The sequence below is a fragment of the Rhinoraja longicauda genome, chromosome 9 (genome assembly GCF_053455715.1).
Source record: "Rhinoraja longicauda isolate Sanriku21f chromosome 9, sRhiLon1.1, whole genome shotgun sequence".
In the NCBI taxonomy this organism is placed as follows: domain Eukaryota; kingdom Metazoa; phylum Chordata; class Chondrichthyes; order Rajiformes; family Arhynchobatidae; genus Rhinoraja; species Rhinoraja longicauda.
Window position 1 is genome coordinate 30,078,252 of NC_135961.1, and position 21,765 is coordinate 30,100,016.

The following is a 21,765-nucleotide window of genomic DNA, read 5'->3' on the forward strand; positions in this document are numbered from 1 at the left end:
AATGTTGTTGTCCATGTTGCAGTGAGGTCATGGTAAATTCCATTAAGTGCTGTTCACTGATAGAAGTAACCATATGAAATGACTGTACAAGATGAATAGATGATCAGCAAATCATTGAGCAAGCAAATGTTTATGTCTGCAGCAGTTTCGCTTAAATTTTACATGACAAAATTGATTGTTTACCTAAAGCAGAAACAGCTAAGAAATATCTACTGCTTAGGCTGTATCTATGGAGGGACAAACACATTTAGCAACTTGTATTGTAGTGATGGTGAAATTGTCGGTATTCACAGTGAAACTGATAGCAGCTGGTGCAACCTGCAATTATTTGTATGGATTCACAGGTTGTTGTCGGTGATTCCCTCCCCCTCCCCCTCCCCCTCCCCCCCTCTCTCTCTCTCTCTCTCTCTCTCTCTCTCTCTCTCTCTCTCCCTGTAAGCCGCACTGTTGAATTCCTGATAGACAGAAACCTTATTCAGATCAAAAGTCAAGTGATTTATTGTAATATGCACCAACAACTGAACAATGAAAATTTAACTTGCAGCAACATAACAGGTCACAAGACATACAGATAATATATAATAACACAATTTAATAAATTAATAACCCTAATGCTAGTGCAAAGAAATCAGAAGTCTTTAATGCAACCAAAGAGAATCCATTCCTCACAGGCTGGTGTTATGTAATGTTCAAGGGCCTGATGGTTATTGGGAAGAAACTATTCTGGAATCTGGTGGTCACAGTTTGCAGACCCCTCCATCTTCTTCCCCAACCGGATTTGAGAATTACTCTGGAGAATTACTCATCTATCCTTATTGATTGGTCAGGAAGTCAAGAATCCAGTTGCAGAGGGAAGTTCAGAGTCCTAGGTCTCTGCAGAGTTTAGAGAGGAGTTTGATTGTAATTACGATGGTGTAGAGGGAGCCGCGCAGTGGTGGAGTTGCTGCCTTACAGCGCCAGAGACCCGTGTTTGATCCTGACTACGGGTGCTGTCTACGAAGTTTGCACGTTCTCCCTGTGACCGGGTGGGTTTTCTCCGGGTGCTCTGGTTTCCTCCCACACTCCAAAGACGTTCAAGTTTGTAGGTTAATTTGCATCTGTAAAATTGTAAAATGTTTCCTGGTGTGTTGGATAGTGTTACTGCATGGGGTGATCGCTGGTCGGTGTGGACTCAGTGTTTCCATATTGTATCTCTAAAGTCTAAAAGTCTAATGTCAATAGTCAGGGCAAGAGTTAATTTTATGTGAGAATATAATATTTTAAATATCATGTTTTGAAAATAATCAAAATAGCATTCCTTTTTATAAAAGATTGTTTATGATATTTCAGCTTCTACCTTAATCTCATGTTTTGGCCCCAATTTTTTGAGTCTCTTGATGTGAAATGTTATAAAATTAAAAATGTGATACCTTGTTTAGATTCATGAGCATTCTACAATGAAAATTCTTCTGTTGACTGCTTAACCTGCCTGATGGCATCACTATTGCATCACTATTGCTAGATGCCAGATGGAAATTAAGTTCATGAAAGGAGAAATCTATGTCACAAAGTCCAGTAGATCTTTGTGGTGAAATTTCTTTGAAGTCAGTGACACTGTCAAAATTGGACCAGATATTTAGGTCGGTGACATTTGTCAAATGAAAGCTCACAGACCTGAAACATTAACTCTGTTTTTCTTTAACATTTGGTTTTCTGAGTTACGAGGTATTTCAAGTAGTTACTATTCAATTTCAACCTTCCAGATTTACCGTATTTTGTTTATATCAGTAGATTAAAATGAACGGTTCTCATTTCCGAGTAAATTTATGTTTGATGCATCTTTGTTTCCTGTGAATTGTAAAATAAACCTTTTTTAATTTATTATATCTATGTAAACTTTAGTTTTTGTTTGGTTTTCCACCATCCCTAGCTGATTAACCACATAGCAAGGGTTTATGAAATGCACTGTACACAGATGATTGCAACTGGGGTAATTGCGATCACACACCATCTGTACCACTAGATCATGTAACATACACCTTTTGCTTCACAGAGGGGAAGATTCATTCACACGAAAAGCTGTGAAAAGAATCCCAAAAAAACTTAGTGACAACTGTGGGCCTCAAGATGTTTCTCCTTGACTACCTTCCTGCATGTTAGGCAAACAAATGTTGATAAAAATTCAAGGAGCTTTGGAAAAACTAAATTATCTAATTGTAGATTTATCATTGGAGCCATAGAGTCTCAGTCATGCAGCATGGAAACAGACCTTACAGCCCAACTCTTCTATGCCGACCAAAGTGTGTTTCTAAGCTAGTCCCATTTGGCCCATTTCTCTCCAAGCCTTTTCTATCCATGTATCTGCCAAAAGTCTTTTAAATGTTGTTCTTGTAGCTGCCTCAATTACCTCCTCTGGAAAATATTGTTCCTCAGGTTCCTTAAACCTATGTCCCCTGGTTCTTGATTCCCTTATGGTAGGAAAAAGACAATATTCATTCAAACTATATCTTCTCCTCATGCTTTTATAGACCTCTATAAATCATTCCTCAGCCTCCCTCATTTCAAGAAATGAAGTCCTACCCTGTTCAACTAAAACTCTCATCTTGTTTGTTTGTCGCTTTGTTAGTTTGTACATACCCGAAACACAGCCAAAACGGTAAACGATAGCACAACAATGTTAGGCCCACCCTATTTACCATTCCCATGCAGTCTCGATTGATCAAGTTTTGTTACATTTTAAAAACAATTAACTTAATAAACTTTAATAAATGCGTGCCCCCCCCCCCCCCCCCCCGCCGAGAGGACCGGCGCCCATTCCGGCGTGTCCCACGCCTGACCTTCCTCCCATGGTACACCTCGGTGGCAGAGGGTCAAACAAGATGGCTGTCGCCACCGAGCTGCTGCTGCAGGAGAGGTTTCCACCCAATGGGTCCACAGCTAGCTCTGGCCGACGTGATGGCTGCCCTCGGGCTGAGGTGAGTGGCTCCCTCTCCCCTTTCCTCTCCCCCCTCGCCCGCCAACGGCCCCGGAGAGACTCCCCGGCCGGCAAAGGGTCCACAGATCTTCAGTTGGGGGAGGGTTGCCGGGCCCGCAGGAGAGGTTTGCACCCAACGGGGGTTGCCGCGCGCGCAGGAGAGATTTGGACCCAACGGGTCAACGCCCATCTAGTCCTATCCCTATAACTCAGACCCTTGCAACCTTTGACATCCTCACAAATCTTCTCCGCACCCTTTCCAGCTTAATGACATCTTTCCTATAGCAGGGTGCCTAAAACTGAACACAATACTCCAGGTGTGGCCTCACCAATGTCCAGACAATGTAAGAAGCTTGTTTGATCAGTTAAGAAAATACAAGATCGGAGAGATGGAATATAAACCTGCAGAAAACCACTGAAAATATATGTAATGAATTAATAATTTCAGTTATACACACAAAATTCTGAAGTAACTCAGGCAGCTTCTCTGGAGAAAATGGGTAGGTGACATTTTGGGTTGAGACCTTTCTTCAGACTGAAGGAGAGTCCCAACCTGAAATGTCACCTATCCATTCTCTTCAGAGATGCTGCCTGACCCACTGAGTTACTCCAGCATTTTGTGTCTATTTTTGGTATAAGCCAGTATCAGCAGTTCCTTGTTTATGACAATTCACATTACTTGCTTATTAGATAGAGAGCTAGAAAAAAATACATCAAGTATAAAAGGGTTACATTATGATCAAAGGTTAGAAAACTTTATATAGTTTCTGGTTTGAATTATTCCCTTCTGAATATACAATAATTCAAACCAGAATCCCAGTGAAGTATATAAAATATTAATTGGTTTATCAAAGGTGTCTTCAGTAAATTTATTTGCCGTTCCTTGTCCATTTGTGACCCACCACACTTTGTGTGAAAAAGTCACCCCTCGGATTCTTATTAAATCTTTTCCACTTCACCTTGAACCTATGTCCTCTGGTCCTCAATTCCCCTATGGGCAAAAGACTCTGTGCATCCACCCGATCTATTCCTCTCAAGATTTTGTATACCTCTATAAGATCTCTCCATGGAATAGAGGCCCAGCCTACTCAACCTCTCCCTATAGCTACAACCCTCTAGTCCTGGCAACAGCCTTGTAAATTTTTTCTGAACCCTTTCAAGCTTGGCAATATCTTTCCTCCATCTTTCCCAGAACCGAACACAATATTCTAAATGCGGTCTCACCAATGTTTTATATCACCAACATGATTTCCCAACTTCTATGCTCAATACTCTGACTGATGAAGGCCAAATTGCCAAAAGCCTTTTTGACCACTTTATCAACCTGCGACTCGACTTTCAAGGTCGTGTTGTGTTCGTGCTGCTCAAGTCTATGGTTTAAATCCAGTTAAAATAAACTGCACTTAGAATGACTCCCTGGTGCTTGCCACTGAGATTGCAGAAAATGTCTCACACTGGATTAGTTTTATTTTTTTTACTCCAGGTTGTAACAGCTAAAATGACTGATCAAAGTTAATAATTTAGCAATTTGCTGAAGCAACTAGCTGGGATTATTGTTCAAATGCCTTTTGTTCTTCCAGATCTTTTTGGTGAACTCCCAAAATACAAGAGAGTGAAATGTTATTTAGCAAGTTTTGGAAAATGGATAGCTGGCACTAACTAGGGCGTTGGAAACAGAGGGACTCGAGTAAATTATAAAATAAACTGGGACTTAGCTGTTGGTAGTTTTGAACTATTGCCATGGTCACATTTTGTTGTCCTCACTTTGACCCTACCCATTCGCACACCATCGTCTCTTGTGGCAATCCATTAGCAACCTGCTAATCATGTTGGCAGCTGTGCTGCTTGCCGTTGAAAAAATCTTGTATCTTTATTCATATGAATAGAATAGAAAAAGGTCAATCTTACAGTTTAACATTCAGTTAATAGTTGGATGAAGTCCATTTAGTACAAAAAGAGACGCACATGACTTCTACAAAGGTTTGCTGCCAATACTATTTCATTTTATATGGAAAAGCACAGAGTCTCTGATAAAAATTGAGCTCAGTTTCCTGTAGAGCTAACACCATCCTCATGGCTTCTCAGCACCTGCAGATACTTCCTCATACTTGAAATATATCATACTCAACCATGAGTTGTACTCGTGGGTAGAGTCACAGAACTGTACAGCACGGAAACAGGCCCTTCAGCCCTACTTGTCCATGACAACAAAGTTGGCAAATTGGGCTAGCTCCATTTGTCTGCATTTGTGGACTGTCTCTCTCCAAGTCCTTCTTTTCAATGTCATAATTGTATCAGCTTCTGGAGCTTCCTCTGGCAGCTCATTCCAGATACAGAAAACCGACAGTGAAAAGGTTGCCCCTGAGGTCCCTTTAATATCTCTCCTCTCTTACCTTAAGCCTATACCCTTTAATATTTAAATCCTCTGCCTATATCCATTCCTCTCATGATCTTGTACATCTCAATAAGTTCACACATCGGCTTCCTATGCCCCAAAGAAAAAAGTCCCAGCCTACCTAACCTCCCCGCATAATCCAAGCCCACAAGCCCATGTGACATCCTGGTGAATCTCTTCTGCATCTTTACTAACTTAATGGCATCCTTCCTATAGCTGGACGACCAGAACTGTGCACAGTACTCCAAGTCACACCAACGACATGCACAGCAGGTCTTTGTTGGAAATGAACTGCCATGTCTGCACTTGTATCTAGGCTCTTCAAGCTCATGTAATCCCACCAAGTCCACCAAGTGTTCCTGCCAATCGATATTTCTTAGTCTAATATATGCAGACGGCAATGACAGAACAAATCCAATTAAGGGCAGCATGGTGGTGCAGCGGTAGAGTTGCTGCCTTACAGCGCTTGCAGCACCGGAGACCCGGGTTCAATCCCGATTACGGGTGCTGCCTGTACGGAGTTTGTACGTTCCCCCCGTGACCTGTGTGGGTTTTCTCCGAGATCTTCAGTTTCCTCCCACACTCCAAAGACGTACAGGTATGTAGGTTAATTGGCTTGGTGAAATTGTAAATTGTCCTTCGTGTGCGTAGGATAGTGTTAGTCTGCGGGGATTGCTGGTCGGTGCGGACACGGTGGGCCGAAGGGCCTGTTTCTGCGCTGTATCTCTAAACTAAACTAAACTAAACCTTGTAAAAACTCTACTATTGGTTCTTGACCTCAAATGGAAACTGGTCACTGGGCAACAGGATGGATATGGAGGCTTTGTAGAGGGTGCAGAAGAGATTCATCAGGAAGTCAGGCACAAAATGCTGGAGTAACTCAGCGGGTTAGGCAGCTTCCCTGGAGAAAAGGAATAGGTGATGTTTTGCTTTGGAACCCTTCTTCAGACTACCTTCTTGAGTCTGAAGAAGGATTCCGACCCGGAACATCACCTATTCCTTTTCTCCAGAGATGCTGCCTAACCCGCTGAGTTACTCCAGCACTTTGTGTCTAACTTTGGTATAAACCAGCATCTGTAGTCCCTTCCTACACATTTCATCAGGATGTTGCCTGGTTTAGAGTGTTAGCTACAAGGAGAATTTTGACAAACTTAGATTATTTTCTCTGAGTGTCAGAGGCTGAGTGGTGACCTAATAGATGTATATAAAGTAATGAGAGGTATAGATTTCATGAGAAGGGGGAGGTTTAAAAGAGATGTATGTGTTCTTGTGCTGTGCTGTTGTATGTTTTAGTAACTTTACTCAACTACTGTATAAGTTTGCAAAAGGCAATTTAAAAATTCTAGTTACAATTTATTACCAGCCAAAATGTGAGGAGCATTTGAAACATAGACGGATGCTATTATTAAAATGTACGAGTGCCAGAGGAATATATTTTGATAGGCCAAAGGCACACCGAAAATTGTGGTTTTGTTTTTTTCTGAAGTCATCCTCCGAGATCTCAATGATCACTTCATGTTTGTATGCATGTCTGGGTGATAATGGATTGTTCTACTGCGGGGGCATAGTGTGAAAATCCTGATGAATAAACCTTCATTATTCGTGGACTTGCACTTTCCATCAGGAAATCAGGCTGATTGTTGCTCTCCCTAACCCCAAATTACAGCAAAATGCATCACTGCTGATTATAAATCAAAACTTAGATGTTCCTGCTTTCCTTAGGGCTCCAGCAAATTTGCATGATCTGCCATCAGTACAGTCCCTCATGAACATTAAGGAACCAATTGAAATAGGTAAACACCTTATTGATTATAGTGGAGCCCAAATAAATGATCAATATTTCCAAGGCCAGTGTCAACCCCACTCATTATAAAGGCATGGCTTTGCACGTTTTTGTCAGTAAATGCAACAACAATCTTCTGAGATTGTTTTTTCTTTTTCATTTAAAAACAGGAAATTCTCTTTCTTCCGATAACCGTTAAAAGATAATATAATAAGCCGCTGATTTGGAAATTGATGCCTTTATAAATGCTGTCTGTTAAAAATGCAGTCAAAGCTGATGGCATTCAGTTGCGTGTATCTCATCATCATTTTGAGAGAAGTAAGATCTGATTGCTTATTTCAACTAATCTAGTAACATTTTACCAAAAGAATTATTTTCTGGAAATCTAATACCCTTTGCAAATTTAATTTGTTGCTGAATTATGTTTAGCCCTGTGTTAGCCTGCTTGAATTCAGTGATCATGTGTTTTATGAATTATTTATTGCTGGGCTTGTTGTTACCATTTCATTTTATTTTATTGGCTTATTCCTGTTTCATATTTAGTTAATTTCCCTGTAGCTTAGGGTTTTTTTTGCATGTAATTTTTTATTAGAGGAAGCAAGATTATTTTTCTCCCATTTCTACATTAAATAAAAGTCCAGCATTAAATAAAATTGTATTCTTGGAATCTACGAGTTATTGGTTAAATCAGCATGCATGGTCTATCCCTGGTTGCCCTTAAACTGAGGAGGCAGCTGAGTGTCAACATTAGTGGGTCTCGTGATACACACAAACTATTGGAGTATCTCAGCGGGACAGGCAGTATCTCTCGAGAAAAGGAATGGATGACGTTTTGGGTCAAACCCGTTCTTCAGACTGAGAGCTGGGGGGAGTGAAAGTGGAGGTATGTGCTTGGACATAGGTTGGGAGGGATTGGACCAGGGGGGATAGGATGGAGTCGAGGTATGTGGAAATGATTTCAGTAGGGCAGGAGCAGGCAGAAACAATGGGGTTACAGTGGGTCTTGTGTCATGTACAGGCCAGCTTTCTCGGAAGGACACAGAGTAAACCAGATGGATGTTAAATGGTCACCATTGATAAAGCTGACATTTTCTCTTTATATTCCAGGTTACTTAATGAACTGTGTAAATAGCACGTTTACCATTCTTTTGTATTACACTTGATTACAACCACAGCAAAACATTCTCTGTTCCATCTTAATGCACTTGCCACCACTATTTCAAATTACCGTTTTTTGCAAATAAATCAGAATGAGATTACAATCTCTTTATTGCTGAGCTGTCAGAGCTGGCAATTCAGTCTCGCTAAGACCAATGGATCTCAAGTTTCAATAAATATCTGATAAATAGTCTCAGGACAAAGTGAAAGATGCAGTGATTAAGATCCACAGATGAGTCTACGCATTGACATACATCGAAAACAGATGGACAAATTTGCTCAGAAAACATACTCCTTACAAATAACGTGATAAAAACTGCCTTGAAAGTAATTCCCTGGGAGTAGCAATAAATCTATGATACTGTAGCAATGGTACATTGTACAGTGCCTCTGAAATTCAGTACTTCTGATGAAAGTTAATAAAACAATAAGTTTCTCACTCTACTGTGTGGCATGTTTACTCCAACCCATTGCAACAAAGTACTCCCAAATGCTGAGCTAGGATGGCAGAAGCACTTAAGTAATGGAAGCAAACAGACGTTGCCAGGTTTCACAACTGCCCTTAGGACCTGACAGCATGATATGTCTGAAAGGAACAGGCTTGATGTTTTTAAATGCAATGCAACCTGTTAGGTGCAGCCAAGTAAATATGCAGGACCAGCACAGTGTGGTGCCAGGGAGGCGTTTCTTGTTTGGCGATTGGTAAGACTGCTTTGCACGCCGTTTCATGCTTGTATCATCTTTGGCAAAGGCTCACACGAGATGTTCTGCAGACTCAAAAGGCCAGTTTCCACAGATCCAGGTAAGGAGTGCTGTTGATGTGAACTGCTCTTGTGCATTCTAGAATTCCCCTTGGCTAATTTCCCAATCCTCAACTTTATACCATGAGAGTATTGTTGTGCCTGAGGCATTCTGCTAAATCTTCTTGAAGAGCACTGATTTGAGCTGCATCCTCGGTCATTGATAGCCAGTAAGCCACAGCTAGGTATGAGATTCATTGAAGATGCTTTTCAACATTGGTGGGTTTTTACAAATGGATTATGCCCCAGTCCATCAAAAATAGTATACCTTGGCACCATGTTTGGCATGATTATTGTTGGGTGAAGGGCCAATTCCTGTGCTGTACTGTGATATGTTCTCTGTTAAATTAACAGAATTCTATCTAACTCTTGTCCGAGAGAAAGAACCCATGTTTTATCACATTCGAGCAATTTAGGATAGTCAAGGCTCACAAATCAGCAGAAACCTTTCAGTTGTTCTGTAAATGAGAACATATTAATAAGCTTTCACAGCAAAGCACTCCAAGACGAGCGGAAGTCAGTCAGCTGCTGTTTGGAGACAGTTATAAACAATGTTCACACTACAACCAATGCCAGACATTTCTTGACCTAGTTTATCTGGGAATTTTCACCATGCCTTGTTTTTCCCAACTCATTTAACCCCAAACAGAATTTGTATTACTTTTGCCTGCACAAAATGCAAAAGCTTCTCACAGAGATGATTGTTCTCGATCAGTTGGGTGAAGAAATATAAAAGCCAATGTGCTAGTACAGAAAGTAATTAACAAAGCTAACTGAGTGTTGTTTATCGTGAGGGGAATTGTGTACAAAAGTTATACTTCGGTTTTCAGGGTAAGGGTTAGACCATATCTGCAGTATTGTGTACAGAATTGGCCGCCTTATGAAGAATGCTTATCAAGAATCTTTCTAACTCTGCCTTAAAAATACTCTACCCTGACAAGGGATGTCAATACAGAGAGGGTTTATAGGTACAATAACAGGAATGGGCTTATGTGGAACATTCGTGTAGGCTTTGTCACATCTGCTGGAGTTTAGGAGAATGGGTGCAACTGATAGAAACATACGTTCCCAATAATCATGCTGTTGAACACTATAAATGCCAACAAAACTTCAAACTATGAACTGTCTTGGTTGCACCAGGGACAATGGCCTTTTGTTTTGTTTTGCACTAAAGTCGGTTTTTATTATTTATCAAAACTTTTTTTTGCTTGTTTTATTATGTTATCTATTGAGAACTATGGTTACAGACCCATTATGTGTCCAAGTAATAATTTATTTGTTCTGTTTTGGTACATATGATGATTAAACCCCCTTGACTCTAAGATCCTGAGGGTTTGAGTTTAGTTCATGGAGAGAATATCTCTTCCTGTGGGATATTGATTAAAAATAAATAAAGAAGAAGAAAAAAACATTTAAGAGAGAAATGATGTAAACCATTTGTCTTTCGGAAGATCTTTGGAATTCACTTCCACAACAGGAATGGAAGTAGAAGCTTTGAATATTTTAATGGCAGAGTTGGAAAGATTCTTGATAAGCAAAAAGGTGCAAGGTTATTTGGGGTAGGGGGAAATGTGGAAGTTTACGAACAGATTATCCATAATCTTAGTAATTGAGGGACCAAGCTGTCTAATCCTTCTCCTAATTCATGCATTTGTGCCAGAGGTGGTTCGAATGTGAAAGAATTGGCGACTGTTCAGAGAAAAGCCCATAATGACGATTAAAAGGAACTTAATAATGGCTTGAAAAGTATTAAATTATGGGGATTGAGCATCTGAGTGCCAGATTCTCATTGAAAGGAAACCGCAGGCTGATTGCCTGATTTAGTTTAGTTTAGCTTAGTTTAAAGGCACAACGCAGAAACAGGCCCTTTGGCCCACCGAGCCCCGCACAGTAACACTACCCTACAAACACCAGGGACAATTTTACATTTATATAATTTTACCAAGCCAATTAACCTACAAACCTGTACGTTTTTGGAGTGTGCGAGGAAACCAAAGATCTTGGAGAAAACCCAAGCAGGTCACGGGGAGAATGTACATACTCCGTACGGACAGCACCCTTAGTCAGGATCGAACCTGGGTCTCTGGCGCTGTAAGGCAGTAGGTCTACTGCTGTGCCACTGTGCTGACAAACTGTAATAATAAAGCAATGGCATGGTGCACTTCACTGTCCAGTGGCTCAGTCCATGAATTTGTGAACAAACCCAGCAAAAAAAAATCCTGACAGTTTTTTGTCTACACTTGCATAGCCTCAGATTTTTAAGATTGATAAACAAATGTGGGTAAAATCAGGGAACATATGGTTGCAAATATTTATTGGTGAAATTCAAAGGAATAAGACAGAGAAATGCTGTTTGCAGGAGGCAAGGCAAAAACAACTGGTTCCCAAATAATCTGCGTAATCTCAATTTAGGATCAATTAGAACATTTCTGTTCACTTCACAGTGCTGTTCACCTCCATAGCTTGATGGTGGCAATCACCAAGATTACCAGAACAAAGTCCAAAACTGCAGCTTTATTGGTCAGCTGTTTCTAACATTTTCCATCTCTTTCTTTCTGAAAGTTGGAACTATCACCAAACAAATTGATTTATACATGCCTGAATTGATCATGAGCCAAAGCAACAGCTTGTCTATTACAGCCAGAGGCAGAGTTCATGCCTTTCTGCTCCTCAGCACAGGGGTTTGATATAGAGTCCTAGAATCAAAAGCACAGAAACAGGCCATTCAGCCCATCAGGTCCATGCCAACCATCAAGTCCCTATCTATAGTCATTCCTTTTGCCAGCACTTGGTCCATAGACATCTAGGTGTTGGCAATTCGATACTTGCCTCGATAATGATTAAATGTGTCTGTACCTGCCTCTACCACCCCTCAGGCAGTATCATCATATCATATATATACAGCCGGAAACAGGCCTTTTCAGCCCTCCAAGTCCGTGCCGCCCAGTGATCCCCGTACATTAACACTATCCTACACCCACTAGGGACAATTTTTTTTTTTTACATTTACCCAGCCAATTAACCTACATACCTATACGTCTTTGGAGTGTGGGAGGAAACCGAAGATCTCGGAGAAAACCCACGCAGGTCACGGGGAGAACGTACAAACTCCTTACAGTGCAGCACCCGTAGTCAGGATCGAACCTGAGTCTCTGGCGCTGCATTCGCTGTAAAGCAGCAACTCTACCGCTGCGCTACCGTGCCGTACCGTGCAGTATGCTCCAGGTCTCAATCAGTCACAAGGGGAAAAAGTTCTTGCTCACATCCCTTTTATGATTGTTTGAAAGATACAGCATGGAATCAGGCCCTTTGGCCCACTGAGTCTACACTGAGCATCAACTACCCATTCACACTAGTTCTATGTTATCCCACTTTCACATCCACTCCCTACACATTGGGGGCAATTTACAGAAGTTAATTCACCGACAAACCCCGCACATCTTTGGGATCTGGGAGGAAACTGGAGCAGCTGAAGGAAACCCAAATGGTCACAGCGAGAACGTGCAAACTCCACACAGATAGCACCTGAGGTCAGGATCAAACGCGGTTTCTGGTGCCATGAGGCAGCAGCTCTACCAGCTACACCACAGTCCGCACCTTCTAAATTTCTCACGCCCGACAGTAAATCTATGCTCTCTGGCTTTAGATGCTGCCGCTATGGGGAAATGTTCCTCTGCCTCCTCCACTCCAAGGACTTATTCAACGTTGAAAAGGTGTGCAGCCAAATTAATTTCACACACAGCCTCTTCACCATTGCTCAGGGTGTGCCGAAGGCTGAGGCATCAAGTATTACCCATTGAATGTATGTGTAATTACCCCATAAGTGCGGCACGGTGGCGCAGAGCTGGAGTTGCTGCCTTACAGTGAATGCAGCGTCAGAGACCCAGATTCAATCCTGACTAAGGGTGCTGTCTGTACGGAGTTTGTACATTCCCCCCGTGACCTGCATGGGTTTTCTCTGAGATCTTCGGTTTCTTCCCACACTCCAAAGACGTACAGGTATGTAGGTAAATTGGCTTGGTAAATGTAAAAATTGGCCCTCGTGTGTGTAGGATAGTGTTAATGTGCGGGGGGTCGCTGGTCGGTGCAGTCCCGGTGGGCCGAATGGCCTGTTTCTGCGCTGTATCTCTAAACTAAACTAAACTAAACTAATACATAAAAGAAACATACCACTACCTGCAGCTTTTCATGTTATATTGAAATGCAAATGCAGAAAAAGCAGCCTTGCATAAAACAAAACATAGATATTCCCTCATGGAACAGGTATCATTCATTACCCTTTTCATTATCTGATTGAAACGTGGGAGGCCAAATAATTACTCTGCTCATTACATGTGAATACAAATATGTTCTTTGCTGTATCATCTGACTTGAGCAAATCCTCCCTGGAGAATGTTTTGTTTGCACTTCAGAGGCATTCCTGAAGTTCAATGAATTCAGATCTTATTTAATAGTTAAATATCTTCTTGGGGGAAGGAAGTACAAGCATACCAAACAAAACCCCTCTCCAAACCATAAAGTAATATGAAGAGACCAACTATCCCTCTCCAAACCAAGCAATATGAAGAGACCAACTAAACCGAACACAGGAAATAGAAGCAGATGTGGCCCATTCCATTCTTCCTACCTGCTCCACCATTTATTTAGATCATAGCTGATCTTTTACCTCAAGGTGCCACTTTTGTCCTCAACCTCATATTCCTCAATTCGCTTAATATTTAAAAAACCTGTGCAAAAGTGAATCAATCAGACCTCAGTTCTTCGACACCAGTGCCACACTCCTACCTTGCCCCTTCCTATCTGCTCCCTCCTTTCCCATCTAAAAAAGCCAGAGGTACGCATTTATCTAAATAATTCTGGTTTCACACAACATCTCAACCCTGAACTGTTTCCTCCAAATACCCATGCCTCACTTGCATTTTCCACCTATCACTATCCATAGCTCCAGGTTTTCTGCATTCCCTGCATCATTCCTGAGTTAAATTCCAACTCTGGATATTGCTGCTTTCTTCTCTCCTTACCATTTTTTCTGCCTTGATTTTACTACTTAATCTCCAATTTCTTTTTTTCTAAATGAAATACAGTGGATATATTGATCGCTTTAATTTAAGAATCGGGTTTTATTACAGTTTGTGCTGTCAGGCACAAAGTCCAATTTAAATGTGCACAGATTTGAATAGATATGAATATAATTTTTCTTGAGTAACTTTATTGTAAAATATTTGAAAGGTCTCCTGAGACATCTGGCAATATCTTCATGAGGGAATTTTCATATATTGTAAATTGTAAGTTGATGATCATTGTACCAGATCATACTGACAGATAAGCCATCAACTCCAACTGATCTACAAACACTGCTCTCGCAGAAATTAAGTCTACCTTTGATGGAGATAGATAATAGTTTACAATGCGGTCTAGTGATATTAATGTAAAGAGTGACAGATTGCAGATCAGAAGAATGCCGTGTTATGATTAAAGCTGCAATTGTAACCATTAAAAAGAAACCATTTGCAGAAAGAACAAATTGCAATTCACTCTATGTGGTTGACTGCCTATTAATCTCTTGGAGTTAACTAATTTCACTTAGTGGTCCATGCTGAAAAGATTTAACACAAAGGAGAAATTCAGCAAAGGCATACTGCTGGTGGAACTCAGTGTGGAGCATCTGTGGAGAGAAATGTACAGACAACCTTTTGAGTTAAACCTTTCTTTTGACTTTCTTCAGGAGAAATTCGGCCTCAGTTGCTGGAGTAAATGAGCGAACGGAGTAACAGTACATTTTATTTCATCTTTGAAATTCAATTATTTTGATGACAACTCAAGGCAAATTTTGGGAGCAGGGTAAATCAGTGGATAAAGACCACAAAAATAATCAAAAGACAAAAGTAAAGGCTGTACACTCCAAACAAAATAGCTAAACAAAGGGCATAAATAGGAATACATTTATAACTTGATAGCCACTGCAGAGTCATGAATGAGAAAGGTCTTTGATAAGGTGCCATACGTGAGGCTGAAAAACAAGATGGGAGCCCATGGTATCTGAGGCAAGGTACCAGCATGGATAGAATATTGGCCGTATGGCAGAATGGCAAAGATTCGGAGTAAAGGAGCTTTTTCTGGATGATGACCGGTGACTAGTGGTGTTCTGCAGGGGTCAGTGTTGAGTCCGCTACTTTTCACATTATAGGTTCATTCACATGATCTGGATGATGGAATTGATGACTATGTAGCTAAGTTAGCAGATGATATGAAGAAAGGTGGAGGGGTGGAGAATTGGCTTCATGGAGGGAAGCAGAGGGTGTGGCAGAAGGTTGTTTTATGGACTGTAGGCCTGTGACTAGTGGTGAGCCTTTAGTCAAACCAGGGCAGGAACTTTACAGTGAATGGCAAGTGATTGATTTTAATGTGGGGAGTGGGCAGTACAGGGATTCATGCAAGACTCCCAGCACAGCAGTGTGCAGCCCAATCAGGTGTCTTTCTTCAACTAGGGGTGGACAGGGTGGTCAAAAAGGCTTTTGGCATATTAGTCTTCATCAGTCAGAGTATTGAGTATGGAAGTTGGGAGATCATGTTGCAGTTATATAAGACGTTGTTGAGGCCACATTTAGAGTATTATATTTTTGGAAACCATGTTTGTAGGAAAGATGTTGTCGAGCTGGAAAGGGAGCAAAGAAAGTTTATGAGGATGTTGCCAGGATTCGATATCCTGAGCTATAGGGAGAGGCTGAACAGGCTAGGACTCTATTCATTGGAGCGCAGGAGGATGAGGGGTGATCTTATAGAAATGTACAAATTCATGAGAGGAACAGATTGGGTAAAGGCAGTGTCTCTTGCCCAGGGTAGGGTAATAGAGAACCAGAGGACATAGGTTTAAGGCGAGGGTGGGAAGATTTAATAGAAACCTGAGAGGTAACATTTTTACACAAAGGGTGGTGGGTGTATGGAATGACCTGCTGGAGGAGGTAGTTGAGGCAGGTACTATCACGACGTTTAAGAAACATTTAGACAGGTACATGGATAGGACATGTTTAGAGGGATATGTGCCAAATGCAAGCAGGTGGGACTAGTGTAGATGGGACATGTTGGTTGGCTTGAGCAAGTTGGGCCGAAGGGCCTGTTTCCACACTGTATGACTCGATGACTCTAAGTGGAAAGGGATGTGTTTGGACTGGAGCGCAGGGAGCATTGTAACAAATTAGCACTGACTGGCGTGCCAGTAGAAGTAGGAAAGAACAATGAATCACATCTTCGCATCTTCCAAAGCACCTCACAATTAATAAATCACTTTTCACCTGTTATCACCGTGTGTTATCCAGGTAAAAACATCTGTCAGTTTGCACACAGCAAGGCTCCACAAACAAAAATAAAAGGGATTGTCGATGCATAATTTGTTCAGATGGTTTCTAATTGGAACCAATCTTTTATCTGCAGAGTAGAGTTCAACATTTGCCAAAGGGACCTCTTTGATGCGGTGCTGCATTGAAACTGTCAGCCCAGATTTTGCACTCAAATGTTGTGCTTGTGGACCGAATATCTAATGAATCGTAGGTAATTGCCTCCATGCAAGTCAAGCCAACACAAATTGAAATGCTCTGTGGAAAGAAGCCACTACCAAATTCACCTTCTCGCAATATTTAACACAAAATAAACTCACTATGTCAAAAAAACAGTTCACTTCAGATTAAACAATCGTGTAAAAACAAGGAACAAAATGTTATCAAAATATAGATGAAACAATATTTGCCTTCTAACTTGGCACTGTGTATAATTTTGATTAACTTTGCAGATGGATACATGTGAAATTTGGTGGTAGGCAAAGATGTTAATGCTTATGAGGTGTGGAAGAGATGCGTAATCTTTGCCAAAGTGCAAGGTATAAATTTGTTTTTTGGCCTTGTCTATGCTGGCATGAATTGGCTCGACAGGTTGGAATGATTTTTCACCCTCTGCACATGCCAAACTAGAACATTAACAAGGGCTCACAAAGCTTCAAAACAACTAATCCATCCTTCAAAAAAACGACCTTGATTATATGCCTGTGCTGTGTGAAATCAGATTTGTAAAGTAAACTACCGGTGCATACAGTAACATAGCAAGTAGAGTTACTGCCTAGCTGCTCCGGTAACCCAGTTTCAATGCTGACATCTGGTGCTGTCTGTGTGGAGTTTGCACATCCTCTCTATGACTATGTGGGCTTTCCTCAGATATTCCAGTTTCCTCCCACATCTCAAAGACATGCAGGTTGGTAGATTGATTGGCCATTATAAATTGCCCACAGATTAATGGTGCAATCTGTAAGGGGCTTGGTGGGAATGTGGGGAAAATAAAATGGGATGAGAGAAAGATTAGCATAAATGGGTGCCTGATGGTTAATGTAAATTCAGTGAGATGATTGAGAGCAAGGAACTGGTTTTTGGCGCATGTTCATAAGTTATAGGAGCAGAATTTTATGAAGTTGGAGCATAACGCCTATGTTCTTGTACTGATTGTGCCCTAATGAATAAATGCCAGCATCCTTCTTAACAATATTATCTACACTTGTGGCCACATTCAAGGATCTTTGGACTTGCATTCCAAGGTCCCTCAGCTCCTCAATATTCCCTGGGACCTTACCATTCGAGATGTACATCCTAGCCATATTAAAAGTCCCTGAATACATCACCACATTTACTTTGATTAAACTTCACCTTCCATTTCTCAATGCATTTAACCTATACATCTAAATCACCATTAGCTTAAAACTACCTTCCCCATCAACAACTCCATCAATCTTAGCGTCCTCTGAGCAAGCTACCACCTATGTCCGCATCCTAATTATCCACCTGTATTACAAACAGCCAAGGTCTCAGCACCGATCTCTGTGGACCACCATTAGTCACATGCATCTAAATTCAAAACAAAACCTCCACAATTACCTTTATCCTATTGCCAAGCCGGTATTGGATCTAATTTGCCAACTTACCCTTGATCCCATGGACTCTAACCTTTTAGATCAATGGTTCCTCAATGGTTCTTTTTATTATCATGTGTACCAAGTTTCAGGGAGATTCTCCTTTGGCATACGGATCAGTAGGGATATTGCCATCCATAAGTATTATCCCCAGTTTAGCACATAATGCATAAAAACAGCCCATTGAGTCAATATGCAACAGTGGCCAGGCTTTGGCACCATTTCACAGTCTCAACTGCAGTTAGCCACAAAGGTCTGTTGCAGCCGTCGCCAGGACCTTTTGCCGCATGTTATTCATTGTATTCCCATGTTAGAATATATCAATAGCCAATCTGTTATGACAATCCCAAATGCAATGGCCTCAGTGGCACGGCTGGTAGAGCTGCTGCCTCACAGCACCAGGGACTCGGGATCGATCCCGACCTCTGGTGCAGCCTGTGTGGAGTTTGCACGTTCCCCATGTGACCGCGTGGGTGTTCGGGTTTCCTCCCACATCCTAAAGACGTGCGGGTTTGTGGGTTAATTGACCTTTGTAAAATTGCCACCAGTGTGCAGGATAGAACTAATGTACGGGTGATCACTTGTCGATGCAGACAAGTGGGCCGAAGGGCCTGCTTCCATGCTGTATCGCTAAAAAATAGTCAACGAGAAAGTGGGATAATGTGAATATGATAATGTAAATGGGTGATCAGTAGTCGGTGTGGACTCAGTGAACCGAAGGGCCTATTTCCATGTGTGGCAGCGACAGCGTCTTCGCCCGCCCCGAATCACGGGGCTTGGGTCGGCCCGCCGCGGACCTTTAACCATCCGGCGCGGCGCTTCAATGTCGAGAGCCCCAACCGCCCCGATGTGGCAACTCCAACAGCCTGACCGCGGGAGAAGACGGCAGGGGAAGAGAAAAAGACATTCTGGCCTTCCATCACAGTGAGGAGGTGACTGGAGGAGACTCACTGTGATGGATGTTTCTTTTTGTTTGGTGTTGGTTTATGATTGTATGTGTTATTGCATATTTTTATTGCTCATTTTTATTGGTCTTATTGTTGAACTGCGGGTGATTTTTCATTTCACTGCACATTTATGTGTATGTGACAAATAAATTGACTATTGACTATTGTCATTGGTACCTTCTCAAAATATTTAATCAAGTTAGTTATCAGAGCCTTCCATTAACAAATCCACGTTGACTGACCGTGATTAATCTGTGCCTTTCTAAAATATGGAAAGATAAATGTCACTGATGATCATTAAAGTGCCAAGAGCAAAGTTAATTTGATCACAATGCAAAATTTTTAATGTACCATTTTCACATAGAAAAAGAAAGCTGATTAAACGCATGAAGTTTGTGCACTGAACACTTACTATTTGCAGCTTCATTAAACAAATACACAAAGAACGGGTGGTAAGTCTCGTACAAAATGAAGCAGAATTTTTATTACTGTGAACCAAATTATGAAAGACAGCTTGCAGTTATTCCTGGTAAATTTACCAAGTTTATTTATTTTTCATTTTTAAGGATGACTAGACCATGACTGGGTCCAAACCTGCATTGGTGCAGCACACTCTCCTACCCCCCTCCCCCCTCCCTCCCCTCCCCTCCCCTCCCTCCTTCTCCCCCCACCTCCCTCCCTCCCTAGGAGATAGATTTAAATTTTAAAATGTGAATAAATAAAAATATAACACCGATTTCAATAAAATTACTTGCTTTACCATTAAAGCGATGACAGTGAGTAAGGTGGGCCTAAAATTGTCAAGCTATCGTGTACCGTTTTGGCTGTAGTTCAATCACAAATAAACAAACAAACGAGAGTTTTAGAATATAGATAGCAAGTTAGTTACTGCCATATTTGATATTGTTATTACTATTAACTTAAAGTGCTGGTGTAACTCAGCGTGACAGACAGCATCTGTGGAATTCATTGCCACAGATGGCTGTGGAAGCCAAGCCATTGGGTATTTTTAAAGCTGAAATTGGACTCCATGGGCCAAAGGAGACCATCGCCCACCCATTCACATCACTTGTATGCTATCCCATTTTTTAACCCACTCCCTAGACACCAGGGGCAATTTACAGAGGCAATTAACCTACAAGTCTGGACGTGTTTGAGATGTGGGTGGAAACCGGAGCACCCGGTCACAGGCAGAACTTACAAACCCACGTGGTCACAGAGAGAACTTACAAACTTCACACAGGTAGCATCCGAGATAGGGATCGAACCCAGGCCTCTGATGCTGTGAGGCAGCAGTTCTACCAGGTGCGTCACAATGTTACACTTATAGTCCTTTAGATGGCCACAGGATAACCATGAGTAGTAGTCTTGTTTAGTACAATGCAACTCAATCAACATGAATAATGTGGTGCCCCCCCCCCCGTTTTTCTTCACAATAGTGCCACAGGGTTTTAATTCCATCCGAGGCAGTAAACTGGAACTGGAGTCAATATCTCTAGCTCCTGCTCCTCCTGCAGCCTTCCCCCAATTTGGCACTGAACCATCGACTTGGATCTTCAGCTCACACCTTCAGAGTCAAACCTGAATCACTGCTCAGTGGAGATAGTTCCACCACAAGCTGACATCCAACTGCTTAGGCAGAGTGAACAGGATATTTCTTATAAAGTATGAGTAAATCAAATTTCTTTCCTCTATCCAGATTGCAAATCATTCATTGTGATTTTAAACATTCCACTGTTTTCAAGGGAACTTTGAAGAAGGGTCTCTACCCGAAACAACACCCATTCCTTCTCTTTAGAGATGCTGCCTGTCCCGCTGAGTTACTCCAGTTTTTTGTGTATATCTTTGGTTTAAACCAGTATTTGCAGTTCCTTTACTTACACAAATCAGATTGGTCTTGTCTTGACTTCTTTTGTAACCCGGCATCTGCAGTTCCTTGTTTCTACAAATCACATTTGGTATCTTTTTCATGGGATTAGAGGATGTAAACCAGTGTTTTGAGTTTGTATTCTGCGATAGTGTCCAGTTTTCTTTGCCCATAACAAAAGTGAGACTGATGAGTAGAAATGCCAAAGTTTTGGTGAATCTAGCTGTGAAATGTAGCAAGCCCATTTGCTGTAAAACTCACACAGATCTTGGCTACACTTGTGCACTGCACTGTAGAGAAAAGAACATTATGAAAGCAAGGTGTAGGTTTTGAGATGTTAAAATCAGGTGTACTGGATGTTCAGAGAGGTTTAGTTGGAGATGTATAATTCTTACAAAGGTGACATAATTGAAGGAAGGATGTCACAACAAAGAAGCAACAAAAGCAAAGACGAAGGAATTTATAATTAATAGAGATATAAAAAACCTATGTCAGAACTCTGCAAACATTTAATGAGATACAATAAGAGAGAAGAACTGAAAAATTGAGAATTATGAAAATAATGTCAAGTTGATTGACATGGAGGAAATTCTGTTGGCCAAATTCACATCATACTTATCTATATGTTGCATATTTTTAAAAGTCATAACTTTTCTAAAATAAAATGAACCAAATGGAACTGATGTTGTATTTAAGCGTAACATTGTGACGCTCACTGCCAGTGATGAAACGATTGTTCATTCAGGAGGACGTTATTCAAATGAATCAGCACTCGTTGTGGCTATCCCTCGAGGTCGAGGATGATGGTCTATGTTCCGAAGAACGAAGACGCCTGTGCGTGTGTTTGTTTAACGTGTCCTTGATGTTGCACTCCAAGAAGCGCACGGCCCTTCACAAATCAATCAACTAATT